A 12,773-nucleotide genomic window follows, 5' to 3' on the forward strand; every position below is an offset into this window, starting at 1 on the left:
GTCTCAATGTATCCCCACACAATTCCTCAGTAAAGTAGATACAAACATTGATGCCAGTGAAGAGGGTGCAGTCATTGTTACTATTGTGACTATGCTGATAGCAGATCTTTCCAAATTAGTGTACCTGTGCATGCACGGTCTGTGTAGCTGATCTTAATGAGGATTTTCATAACTTAAAAATTCAATAATTTATGGATACTAAATTGTTTGTTTAAATGAGAGGTGGTATGTCAATTTTGATGCCTAATGTTGCTGTAGAGGGACTTCTCCTTCTGTGATAGGCGGATATTAGCTATATGAATACTGGTCTCTGGTGATTTTGTGTGTTTATCTTGATTCTTTTTTGCCAAAACAGGTGGGCTATCTCACAGGAATGATTTGCTTTTGTGTGGATTGGTCCTCCCCAAGTCCTCCAAGTCCTTAGTGGTAGGGTGACTGGTGCTGCACTGGAATCCGAGTCAGCCATGGGGCTCTACAACTGTTTGAATGACGACCATCTGCAGAAAACCTTGCAACTTTTTGAGTTGGAAGGAGAAACACTGATCACTGAGAGAGAAAAAGAGCACATTTCCTATAGGGATGTCTCCAAACATCTGGGAGAATGGCAGAGCACTTCACTTGGATTACTACCACTGATAGATCCTCTGCCTCATCTGTGAAATGAAATGGAATGGAGTGGGGAAGAGAGTTTAATTTTAAATCCAGCAGTACTAGAGTTTTTAACTGCTGCCCCTCCCCTCTGGGTGGGGGCTAGATTCATCAGGCTGTGTCTCAATGTTTTAACCATTTAAGCCCCAATGGTTTCTGCCCAAAACTTTTCCCTTTTGCATTATATCGCCGAGACAGTTCCAAGATAAGACTTCTAATAGCACACTGAGGCATGGTATGAATGTAGTGCATTGTAGTAGTGTGTATTCAAACCAAGTCGGTGTGGAACTGGGCAACGTCATAACTGACATGCTGTATTTTATATGGCCTCATTGAGATCATTGACAGTAAAATTACTTGTAAGTTATGGAAATGTAAATTTGAATTTGTGCTACAGCTTTCATTAGTATTATCGAAATGAAGACACTGTGACAGTACACAGTTATGGGACAAAAGTTATTTTTTTCTAGGAAAAATGCGAATTTGCTTGAGATACCACATGACATGGATGGTGGAAAACTGTTTCAGTGATTCAAATATGCAACCACTGCCTTAAAACAATTGTTTACTTTCTGCCAATTCTTATATTCGTTGCATACCCTCGTCATAAAAGTTTTGTGTAAATAGGTTGATTTTTAGCAAGTGCTGAAACTGTTGTGGGTCTAACAGTCTGAACTGTTGCGAAGCTTTCACATACTTGGTGCGGGCTGCAGTAGACTTGGTGTTGTTGAGTCTGCTGCTGTCATCAGTAAATAAACGTTTGTACACTAATTAGATTATCTGCTTTGGTGTTTTATCATAAGGTTGTGAAAACTGTCAGATGGAGAAGAAAAAGATAGTTTGTGAACAACACACAAAAATATTTTTAAAATTTTTTAAAATTATTTATTTCTCAATAGTGATTATTTTTTAATATGTTCTTAATGTTACAGTTTATAGGCAAGTGTCACCATACCTTGTAATGTTTTTCTGGTTGCTTGAGCTCCCTTGGTTGTTCTCTCAACTCGTTGGCAGAATCGTGAAAGTTCGGTAGCTGTAGGCACTGCTGCCTCCAAACGCGATTTGCAGTGTCTGATACTATAATGAACAGATGTTCAGTGTGCAGTGGACACGTAGTGATTGAATGACTTGTTAATGATCAGATTGTTCTGAGGATTAAAGTAATTATTTACATGTTTTGTCAGTATCTCACTCATTGAATAATTCTCACACCAGGATTGACTTTTTTACATTCATTGATATAAAAGTGTACCCCATGTTAGGTTAATGCTGTCACAAAACGTTTTTGCACTTTAATGCTGTTTACACCACAGCAAGCGAAGACTTCAAAGCGCAAACAGTGCACATTTTGGCGATACTGCGAGGAAGCAAGCCATTTTCGTGTTAACGCAGTGGCCTTCCATCAGCCCAGGCGACTAGTAAAACTTCACAAGGTGCGTTCGTTATGTTTATATGCGTGCAATATGTCTCGAAGTTGTAATGTGCGTTTAGATTGTTTTAACTCTCATCATTATTATTCGCTTGTTACTGACAATGGCAAAGAAGGAACAATATTTGAAAGACTGAGCATCTTCTTTTTAGACTTTTCAAAAACAATCTCAAAAATTACCCTGTTGAATCTTTACCATAGAAAATACATACAGGAGTCTCGATAATCCGACCCAAACCAGCTGCGGCAAGGTCGGATAACACGGAAAATAATACAAAAAACCACTAAAACTAAAGTAGGCCAAATGAGTAAAACATTTAATACAATAAAAATCAAATTAGACTGAATAGATATTTACTGTATGAAGAAGATAGTAATGGTCTTTTCTTTGGTCACTAAATCACGTCTCCTCTTAAGAAGTAAAACCTCTGTAGACAATGTTTCCTCCAGTTGCTCTACATATTTTAAAGCAGTTTTCATTGTGAGAAATTTTGGGGGCACTTTCCTCAAATACATCCGATTCTTGGTCTTCTTTTTTGTTTACCATGTTGACTATTTCTTCATGTCACTTCAAATTCTTTGTGGACAATCCATTCATTGTCATCTTCTGTGGCGTCAGCACATCCCAGAACTTTTCGTAACAATGAAAGCAGGGTAGTATTTTCTGGTTCGGTCTTCTGATGTAGATTTTCATCATCTGGAGAATTTTCTTGATTTTCCTGTAGCAAAATTTTTCCGGGATTTTGCGATTGTATTTGCTCCAACACACTCCCACGATTGGGCCACGTTGTAAGCTACGTCTTTCAAATTAATTTGGTGCAACTGCTCTAGCATGTCATCTCCCTTGTCCATAGCATTAGTTAAAGAGGAAAGCGAGTTTCTGTAGTAGTTTCGCCTCAGTGTCTCTAAGGTCCCTTGGTCCTTAGGCTGGCATAAGGATGTGACATTTGGAGGCAAAAACGTGGCCTTTATATCTTGAAGTTCATCTTCATTAGGATGACAAGTGGTATTGTCTAGAAGCAACAGTGCTTTGTGGGGCAAGTTGTTGGCTTTCAAAAACTTTCAAGTTTGTTGCATGAACTCATCAAAAATCCATTCTTAAAAAATGTCTTAGCTCATCCAAGCATTATCTACATCAGGGGCGGGCAGGAATCCTGCACGTGTGCGGTGCACTTGCACGCGTGCAGGTAACAGGTGTTTTGCGTGCACACAGGGCCAAGCTGGCCACCCGCTTATCTCCCCTCCCCACCATACCTTCTGCCCGCTCCTCCTCTGTAAAGCGTTTTGTTTCCTAGCTTGCTTTATTGAATGAAGGAATAAGGTTAGTAGGAGTGCTTGAAAGAAATCGTGGTTTGAAAGAGTACATATTACCTACAATACGTTTTACTTAATCATCACAGATGGAGTTTACAGTACGTTTAATATCTGGAACAAAATTTCTACATACAGACAAATGCAAACAGTTACGTAAATTTTCGTCACTGGTGTTTGCTCTTAACCGAGACTATTAATTCAGCAAATGGTACTCCAGCTCTCGTTATATTAAGCCCATTCTTATAAATTGCACATACCACTGGGCTATTATTGTTGTCGTCCTGAAAAATTAAAAACAGTGCTCCATAAAATGTTAAATCAGTTCAGTGAGAGACATGCCGAAAGAAAGTCTCAGATCTCTCGTGACAACAGCAACTACGACACATTTGTCTAGTATCGTCAGAGCGCTCTTCTTACGCTCAGTCAATTTCCCCATCCGCTCAGAATCCGACAGTAAATTGTACTCGTCCTTGTGAAATTTATTATAATGGCCTTCAATACTAAACTTCCACTGACCAGCGAGAATACTGCCACATATTAAAACATTTCGAATTTTCACGTTTTTGCACAAAGAAAAAATGATTCTCCCATTACTTTTTAAAAGATAGCAAATCTCCACTTCTCCGTTACCTTTTTTCACTCTGCATTTTCCGGTTCTTGAAATACAACGTTCACTACATAGTGGTCGCTTCGCATCAACGTCCGCAGCTTAGCCTGGTACTACACTGCCGCAACTTGCCGGCTGTCACCACTGTCCCGGTCGACGATTGCACGCGAGCAGCACACGTGCAGTGCTGTGCGCTCATGAGCCACGTGCAACGTTTGCCCGCTCATGATCTACATCTACATGATTACTCTGCAATTCACATTTAAGTGCTTGGCAGAAGGTTCATCGAACCACAATCCTACTGTCTCCCTACCATTCCACTCCCGAACAGCGCGCACCTAAACCTTTCTGTTGGAGCTCGGATTTCTCTTATTTTATTTTGATGATCATTCCTACCTATGTAGGTTGGGCTCAACAAAATATTTTCACATTCGGAAGAGAAGGTTGGTGACTGAAATTTCGTAAATAGATCTCGCCGCGACGAAAAACGGCTTTGCTTTAATGACTTCCATCCCAACTCACGTATCATATCTGCCACACTCTCGTCTATTACATGACAATACAAAACGAGCTGCCCTTTTTTGCACCCTTTCGATGTCCTCCATCAATCCCACCTGGTAAGGATCCCACACTGCGCAGCAATATTGTAACAGAGGACGAACGAGTGTAGTGTAAGCTGTCTCTTTAGTGGACTTGTTGCATCTTCTAAGTGTCCTGCCAATGAAACGCAACCTTTGGCTCGCCTTCCCCACAATATTATCTATGTGGTCTTTCCAACTGAAGTTGTTCGTAATTTTTACACCCAAGTACTTTGTTGAATTGACAGCCTTGAGAATTGTACTATTTACTGAGTAATCGAATTCAAACGGATTTCTTTTGGAACTCATGTGGATCACCTCACACTTTTCGTTATTTAGCGTCAACTGCCACCTGCCACGCCATACAGCAATCTTTTCTATATCGCTTTGCAACTGATACTGGTCTTTGGATGACCTTACTAGACAGTAAATTACAGCATCATCTGCGAGTAACATAAGAGAACTGCTCAGATTGTCAACCAGGTCATTCATATAGATCAGGAACAGCAGAGGTCCCAGGACGCTTCCCTGGGGAACACCTGATAACACTTCAGTTTTACTCGATGATTTTTTGGTTGTAGTATTTCACCGGTAAAGCATTTTTAGATACATTTTTAAATGCTCTCGGTTTATTTGCTTACCTATCGTAGACAGTTTCATTTTCAAATTTACTGTGGCGTTACTGCATGCAAGAATTGTCACTCTTTCTTTGCTAGGTTTGTAGCCTGGCACTGCCTTTTCAGCCTTTGACGCTAATGTTTTTTCTGGTAACATTTTGTAATTGAGACCAGTCTTGTCGCAGTTAAAAATTTGATCGCCTGTTAAGTTTTCCTTGACCAATACCTTGTGAAGTTTATTCCTAAACAATTGAACAGCTTCAAAATTTGCTGAAAGCTTTTTATCACAGACATTAAGTTGTCGAATTCCGTATCTTTTCTTCCATCTATCAAGCCAGCCTACACTAGCTGTGAAATCAGGTTCACCTTCTTTTAGTTCGTTACGAAACTTTAAGGATTTTTCCTGCAAAATAGGTATTGGCATGGGTACACCTTTCTCTCTGAGTAAACCATAGGAATAAAGCTTCACTTACTTTTTCATAATCACATTTTTTCATGGTTTTCCGATCTTCCAAAACAGCAGAGGTTGCTCACTGAGAACACCACTTCTCAATTCATTGCTGTTCCTTTTCCAGTCTCCAACTGTTGTTTTCCTGACGTTATAATCTTGTGCCACTTTTAATAAAGTTTCACTATTACCTAGTCTTTTTAAAGCTTTAAGTTTTTCTTACATTGAAACGACCACTTTTTTCCATTTTGAAGCCATCACCAAAAATTTTTACAATAAACAAAGTGCAACACATCCACTCCACTACAGATCTAAGTTAGCAGTGAGGAGTAGCAGATGGCGACAATGAAGTATCAACAAACAACACGTTAGTCACTGACCTGTAGTCGGCCGGCGCGGTGAAAGGGTTGGATAACCGAGGATCAGATAATCGAGACTCCACTGTAGTAGTTCTTGTACTGTTCAGATTTTTCACATGGCCAGCACTCGTTCCTCGCACTGGGGTAAAGTTAAAGTTATGCAAGTAGTCTGTGCAACATTTTTTTTTTCATTTTCAATGAAAGTAATCTCAAGGAGGGCTACCCAATCTCTATCATAAAGTACACAGATCAACATTGAGTGCTACGACTTTCTTGTGTGGCCGGCATTCGTTGTTCATAACAGATATTTACACATCTTGATACATTGGACACTGAGAGTCACCCACTGATGCACAAGAAATCCACAATTACTCATTTTTATTTATACTTACTGAGGTGGTTGTCTTTCAGTTCAAGGTCAAAGCTATTAACGCATTGCTGTTGGCACTGACACTAAAGAAACAATTTGCGCTGCTTTTTGGAACCATAATTTTTGATTTATTGCGACTTGTTCATAACTGTTCTGCAACTGTCACTACATTTTATATTCTATTAAGTTTCTGAAAATAAATACATTTTTATGTAAGAGCTGCTCAAAAATATTCTTCTTGGGTCCCTTATTCATTTGTGTTGGGCAGTTAGGATCTTAATTACTGTTCCCTTTAGGAATGAAGAGTTGTAAGTCCTAATAAGTCATCTGCAAACTAACAAACAAAAAAAATGTTAATTTTAAACTAAAGAGCATTTACTTCGTTAGAAGAGGGCTTGCATCAATTTTCAAAGCAAACTCAGTCCTTGCGTGTATAATGTACATAATTATACAGTTGCATCACTCACTATGAAATATGTCCCTAATTTTTAACTGTCACTATGATACGCGATGGTGGCATGCTTTATCATGCAACCACTTTACAAGGATTACATCGGTACTGCATGTATCCGGTTGTTGCATAATTTACTCCAGGAAGACCTCAGCAGCTTCAGCACCAGCAGTGTGAGAAATATTCATGCGCTCTCCTCCTGGGTCTTCTTCTTCATTATTACTTTCTTGCGCACTTTAGATTATTTCTTCATATATTAAAGTTTGGTCCGTATCACAGTTTTCCTTGTTCAGACACTTAGTAACATCTTCATCAATTTCTTCTTCTCCTCCTGGAAGGTTGCGGAACATATCAGTGTACAAAGTACTTCATAATTCCGAATTGAGTGGCTCATTGCTGTCGCCCACTACTGGATCCAACTCAGCACTGATGGATGGCCACAGTTTTCTGCAGCTCTTCATTATGGTAGCACTCGCCACTTTATCCCATGCTTCGGCTCTTTCCTCACTGCTGGTACATACGTTTCATGGAACCACAGAGAGAATATTTGCCTGTCCATCCACGCTTTCTTCTGATCGCAATACTGCACTGGTAGAGTATTTAAGTCAGTGTGTTGAAAACGATGTGGATGTTGGGATTTTTGAATCACCATAAGTGGTACTTTGACTCCCATTTGCAGTACAACATGTCATTAATGTTACGCACTGTTTCTGTTGCTTGTAACCCTGAGCTTCCTTCTCATTTTTGGCAGCTTATGTTTTTGAAGCAAGCACCTTGTAAAAGAGTCCTGTTTCATCAGCATTATACAAGGCATCAGCAGTTAAATCTTTTTCCTATACTACTTTCCCTATCTTGCTTACAAACTCATCAGCATCCTTATTGTTAGCTGAGTGACTTTCCCCGATGATTGTCAGCTACCAAATGCCAAGTAGTTTTTGCCAGTTTGATAGCCAATTTGCTGCAAACAAGTTACTACCGCCAAGTTGTTTGTTAAATGCAGCTGCTTTTTCCTTTATAATTGGGCCACTGACTGGACTGCCTGTACTGCAATGTTGTATGAACCATCTATACATCCAGTTCTTCATTCTCACTCTTTCGCATAACCTTCTGTTTTCCCAACTCACTATCCATTTGTGTTGAGTACTGTCGATTAACATCTTTCTTTTTGATGTCATAAATAGTTGCTCATCCAAAACTGAACTTGGCAACAATGGCTTTCTGCAAAGAACCTAGATTTAACTTATCTAAAATTTTGTGTTTCTGCTTGAGGTCTAGCGTAACATGTTTCCTTTTAGAAGATGTGATTCCGAACTGTAAAGAAAGCTACAATTTTAAATACAGTATATAAAGCATTGTTTAACTAATTGTTAGCCGGCCTCTGTGGCTGAGCGGTTCTAGGCGCTTCAGTCTGGAACCGCGCAACCAGTATGGTCGCAGGTTCGAATCCTGCCTCAGGCATGGATGTGTGTGTCCTTAGGTTAGTTAGGTTTAAGTAATTCTAAGTTCTAGGGGACTGATGGCCTCAGATGTTAAGTCCCATAGTGCTCAGAGCCATTTGCACCACTTTGAACTAATCATAGTCGCACGCAATAATTCATTGTGCATGTGTTTTTATATGTGCACCGGATTAGCGAGAGTCTAGTGCTGAAGAACCAAAATACAATGTTTTGTTTTCCTTCATATTTACATAAGTATATGTTGAAGACAGTAGATGCTCGGATGTTACATCTTTTCATTGTCAGATCTGAGCAGTACATGAAATGGCTATTTGTTATTTGTTCGCATCTCACCTTTTCTTTCTGAAAAAAAGTGTTTCATTTAAACATTTCTGGCTGCTGTTATGAGAATTTGAGGACAAACAATAAATTTAAAAGACGTGCAAGCATGTCCTTACAAAAGGGGCAGTCTGGGGATATAATAATAAAAAATATTAGTAATAACCGTAAATTAATGTTTCAAATAAAGGTTGTGGAATATCCATTTTGTAGATCACATTCACTATGCGAAGTGAACCCACGTATTCAAACAATATGGTCGGAAGCACTGTGACCACCCAATTGGTCGATGTATGTTGAAAATAATCTGATGACAGATGTCTGTTGCACTGTGACCATACCCTTATATGTGCGTGGATTATTTAGTTAATTAATTAAGAATTTCATATTCGCAGCCTCTCTGGTGTAGTGGTCCGTGTTCCAAACTATTAAGCAGAGGGGCTGTAGTTAGAATCCTATGGGTAAATGTAGGTGTGATGAGCCCGAGCATTTATACCAATAGCGCGAATTTTTCTATGTGTTCAAGCATCTTTATTATGCTGTCTAGTTGCGATAGTACCAGCTTCGACTTAGTTTGGGGCTAGCGATGATTGGTGTGATTTGTGAAAGATTTATTTGTTATCTTTTCTTTTAGGTTGATAATGACTTGTTGTTGTTGTGGTCTTCAGTCCTGAGACTGGTTTGATGCAGCTCTCCATGCTAATCTATCCTGTGCAAGCTTCTTCATCTCCCAGTACTTGCTGCAACCTACATCCTTCTGAATCTGCTTAGTGTATTCATCTCTTGGTCTCCCTCTACGATTTTTACCCTCCACACTGCCCTCCAATGCTAAATTTGTGATCCCCTGATGCCTCAGAACATGTCCTACCAACTGATCCCTTCTTCTGGTCAAGTTGTGCCACAAACTCCTCTTCTCCCCAATTCTATTCAATACCTCCTCATTAGTTATGTGATCTACCCATCTAATCTTCAGCATTCTTCTGTAGCACCACATTTCGAAAGCTTCAATTCTCTTCTTGTCCAAACTATTTATTACCCATGTTTCTCTTCCATACATGGCTACACTCCATACAAATACTTTCAGCAACGACTTCCTGACACTTAAATCTATACTCGATGTTAATAAATTTCTCTTCTTCAGAAACGCTTTCCTTGCCATTGCCAGTCTACATTTTATATCCTCTCTACTTCGACCATCATCAGTTATTTTGCTCCCCAAATAGCAAAACTCGTTAAGTGTCTCATTTCCTAATCTAATTCCCTCCGCATCACCAGATTTAATTCGACTACATTCCATTATCCTCGTTTTGCTTTTGTTGATGTTCATCTTATCTCCTCCTTTCAAGACACTGTCTATTCTGTTCAACTGCTCTTCCACGTACTTTGCTATCTCTGGCAGAATTACAATGTCATCGGCAAACCTCAAAGTTTTTATTTCTTCTCCATGGATTTTAATACCTACTCCGAATTTTTCTTTTGTTTCCTTTACTGCTTGCTCAATATACAGATTGAATAGCATTGGGAATAGGTTAAAACTCTGTGTCACTCCCTTCCCAACCACTGCTTCCCTTTCATGCCCCTTGACTCTTATAACTGCCATCTGGTTTCTGTACAAATTGTAAATAGCCTCTCGCACCCTGTATTTGACCCCAGCCACCTTCAGAATTTGAAAGAGAGTATTCCAGTCATTGGGTCAGTATTGCCCATGTGTTCCAATATTTCTACGGAATCCAAACCGATCTTCCTCGTGGTCGGCTTCTACCAGTTTTTCCATTCGTGTATAAAGAATTCGTGTTAGTATTTTGCAGCTGTGACTTATCAGACTGATAGTTCGATAATATTCACATCTGTCAACACCTGTTTTCTTTGAGATTGGAATTATTATATTCGTCTTTTAGTCTGAGGGTACTGTCAAACTCTTCACGCGGTATCGTATCTCCCATTTCATCTTCACCTACATCCTCTTCCATTTCCATAATATTGTCCTCAGGAACATCGCCCTTGTATAGGCCCTCTATATACTCCTTCCACCTTTCTGCTTTCTCTTCTTTGCTTAAAACTGGGTTTCCATCTGAGCTCTTGATATTCATTCAAGTGGCCCTCTTTTCTCCAAAGGTCTCTTTAATTTTCCTGTAGGCAGTATCTATTTTGCCCCTAGTGAGATAAGCCTCTACATCCTTACATTTGTCCTCTTGCCATCCCTGCTTAGCCATTTTGCACTTCCTGTCGATCTCATTTTTGAGACGTTTGTATTCCTTTTTGCCTTACTGCATTTTTGTATTTTCTCCTTTCATCAATTAAATTCAATATCTCTTCTGTTACCCAAGGATTTCTACTAGCCCTCATCTCTTTACCTACTTGATCCTCTGCTGCCTTCACTAATTTCATCTCTCAAAGCTACCCATTCTTCTTCTATTGAATTTCTTCCCCCATTCTTGTTGATGGTTGCCTAATGCTCTCCCTGAAACACTCTAAAACCTCTGGTTCTGTCAGTTTATCCAGGTACCATCTCCTTAAATTCCCACCTCTTTGCAGTTTCTTCAGTTTTAATCTACAGTTCATAACCAATAGATTGTGGTCAGAGTCCACATCTGCCCATGGAAATGTCTTACAATTTAAAACCTGGTTCTTAAATCTCTCTCTTACCATTATATAATCTATCTGATACCTACTAGTATCTCCAGGATTCTTCCGTGAGGCTATACCCCATCTGGGAATATTTCTGGAATAACAATGATGAAGCAACTTGGAAAGTATATAGTAAATCACTGTGTCTTGAGAGTACTTTACCAAAAAGACAGACCATTATAAATATTACAAATCATTTGTCGATACTTTATTAAGTGAATGGGCATCTTATTATAAGACAAATGAAAAACAGTAGTTTGATCCAAAAAGAACCAGACACATGTAACTCTTCACAAGACAAAATGGTAGTCAAACCCTCTACTTCACCAGATATAATTGAGAAAGTAGCTCCCCTGTGGCCTGATAATCATCTGATACTGTTGTGAATCGATGAATGTGTTATGGATTTTATTATCGTCGATATGCTGCCATAAAACGTTGTTGATGTAGTTTGTAGGCTCAAGTTGACTGACCCTGACACTCCATCCAGGTACAGGAAAAATTCTGAGAAATACTTTAGAATGACTTTATGCCAGCAATGTACGCAAAATTGAAAAGAATAGTAGTAATCCTTTTAGAAAAGGCTGAATGGGTCAGCTTTACTACTTAACATATTGAGTAATCCAGGAAAAGCGTGCTTACTGCTGAGTTGCATAACCAACTTTAAAAAAATCTCCCAAAGGAAAAAAACTATTATGGCAGCCGGTGACTTGGAACAAGATCACACAGAGAAGCATATTACAGAGAAATTATTGCCAGATTTAACAAATAAAATCCACACAGGTATCTACAACAATGCTTTTAAGGTGCAAGCTGCCATGCAGTGCGGAAACTTTGCTTATATAGGATGTGTAGCTCATTCACTGCTGGTACTTATTCGTGATGTTATAGCCAAAGAAGCTACTGTAATGGATGTAATTGTAAAAATGTCCCAAAATTATAGGACATTTTAAAAGAAGTGAACAAGCTTCCCGATATTTCAACGAGTTTAAAGAAACGTGCGACCTAACCACACACATTGTTATTCTTGATGTAAAAACCCACTGGAATAGTACGTATTTTACATTGGAAGACTCCAACAAAAAACTGCTATCAATTGTTGCGGCCACATGTAGTAAGCGTTGCTTCACGCAGTGGAGAATGGCAAAACAGAGGCACGCCGGCGGTCGAGGCATTGCGAAATAAGCACGCACAGATAGCCTTGCTGACAGCAGCAGTCTACCAACAGACTGACGCAAGGACGCACACAGACTATGCGCCAAGCGAAGCCTGGGGTGTGCTGAGTAAGGGGTAGTGGGGCCAGCATGCTAAGTTACGCTTCAATATACTGCGGGAGTAATAACAAAAAGCTACCACCGAGGGTAAAAAACGACGTCCTGCCGGATATAAATAGTGGCGCACGCAGCAACAGACAGAAGCTATTAGGAAGCAGAAACTACAAAGAAAGTTCAATAAATAATTGTAAAACTCCACACCGTCTCAGTCTTTGGCTCAGCCACTGTGTCTGCTGCTAACAAGTGGTCCAGAAGCCATAACTAGTGGTATCAGG

Source organism: Schistocerca serialis, chromosome 1, assembly GCF_023864345.2.
Source record: "Schistocerca serialis cubense isolate TAMUIC-IGC-003099 chromosome 1, iqSchSeri2.2, whole genome shotgun sequence".
Taxonomy (NCBI): domain Eukaryota; kingdom Metazoa; phylum Arthropoda; class Insecta; order Orthoptera; family Acrididae; genus Schistocerca; species Schistocerca serialis.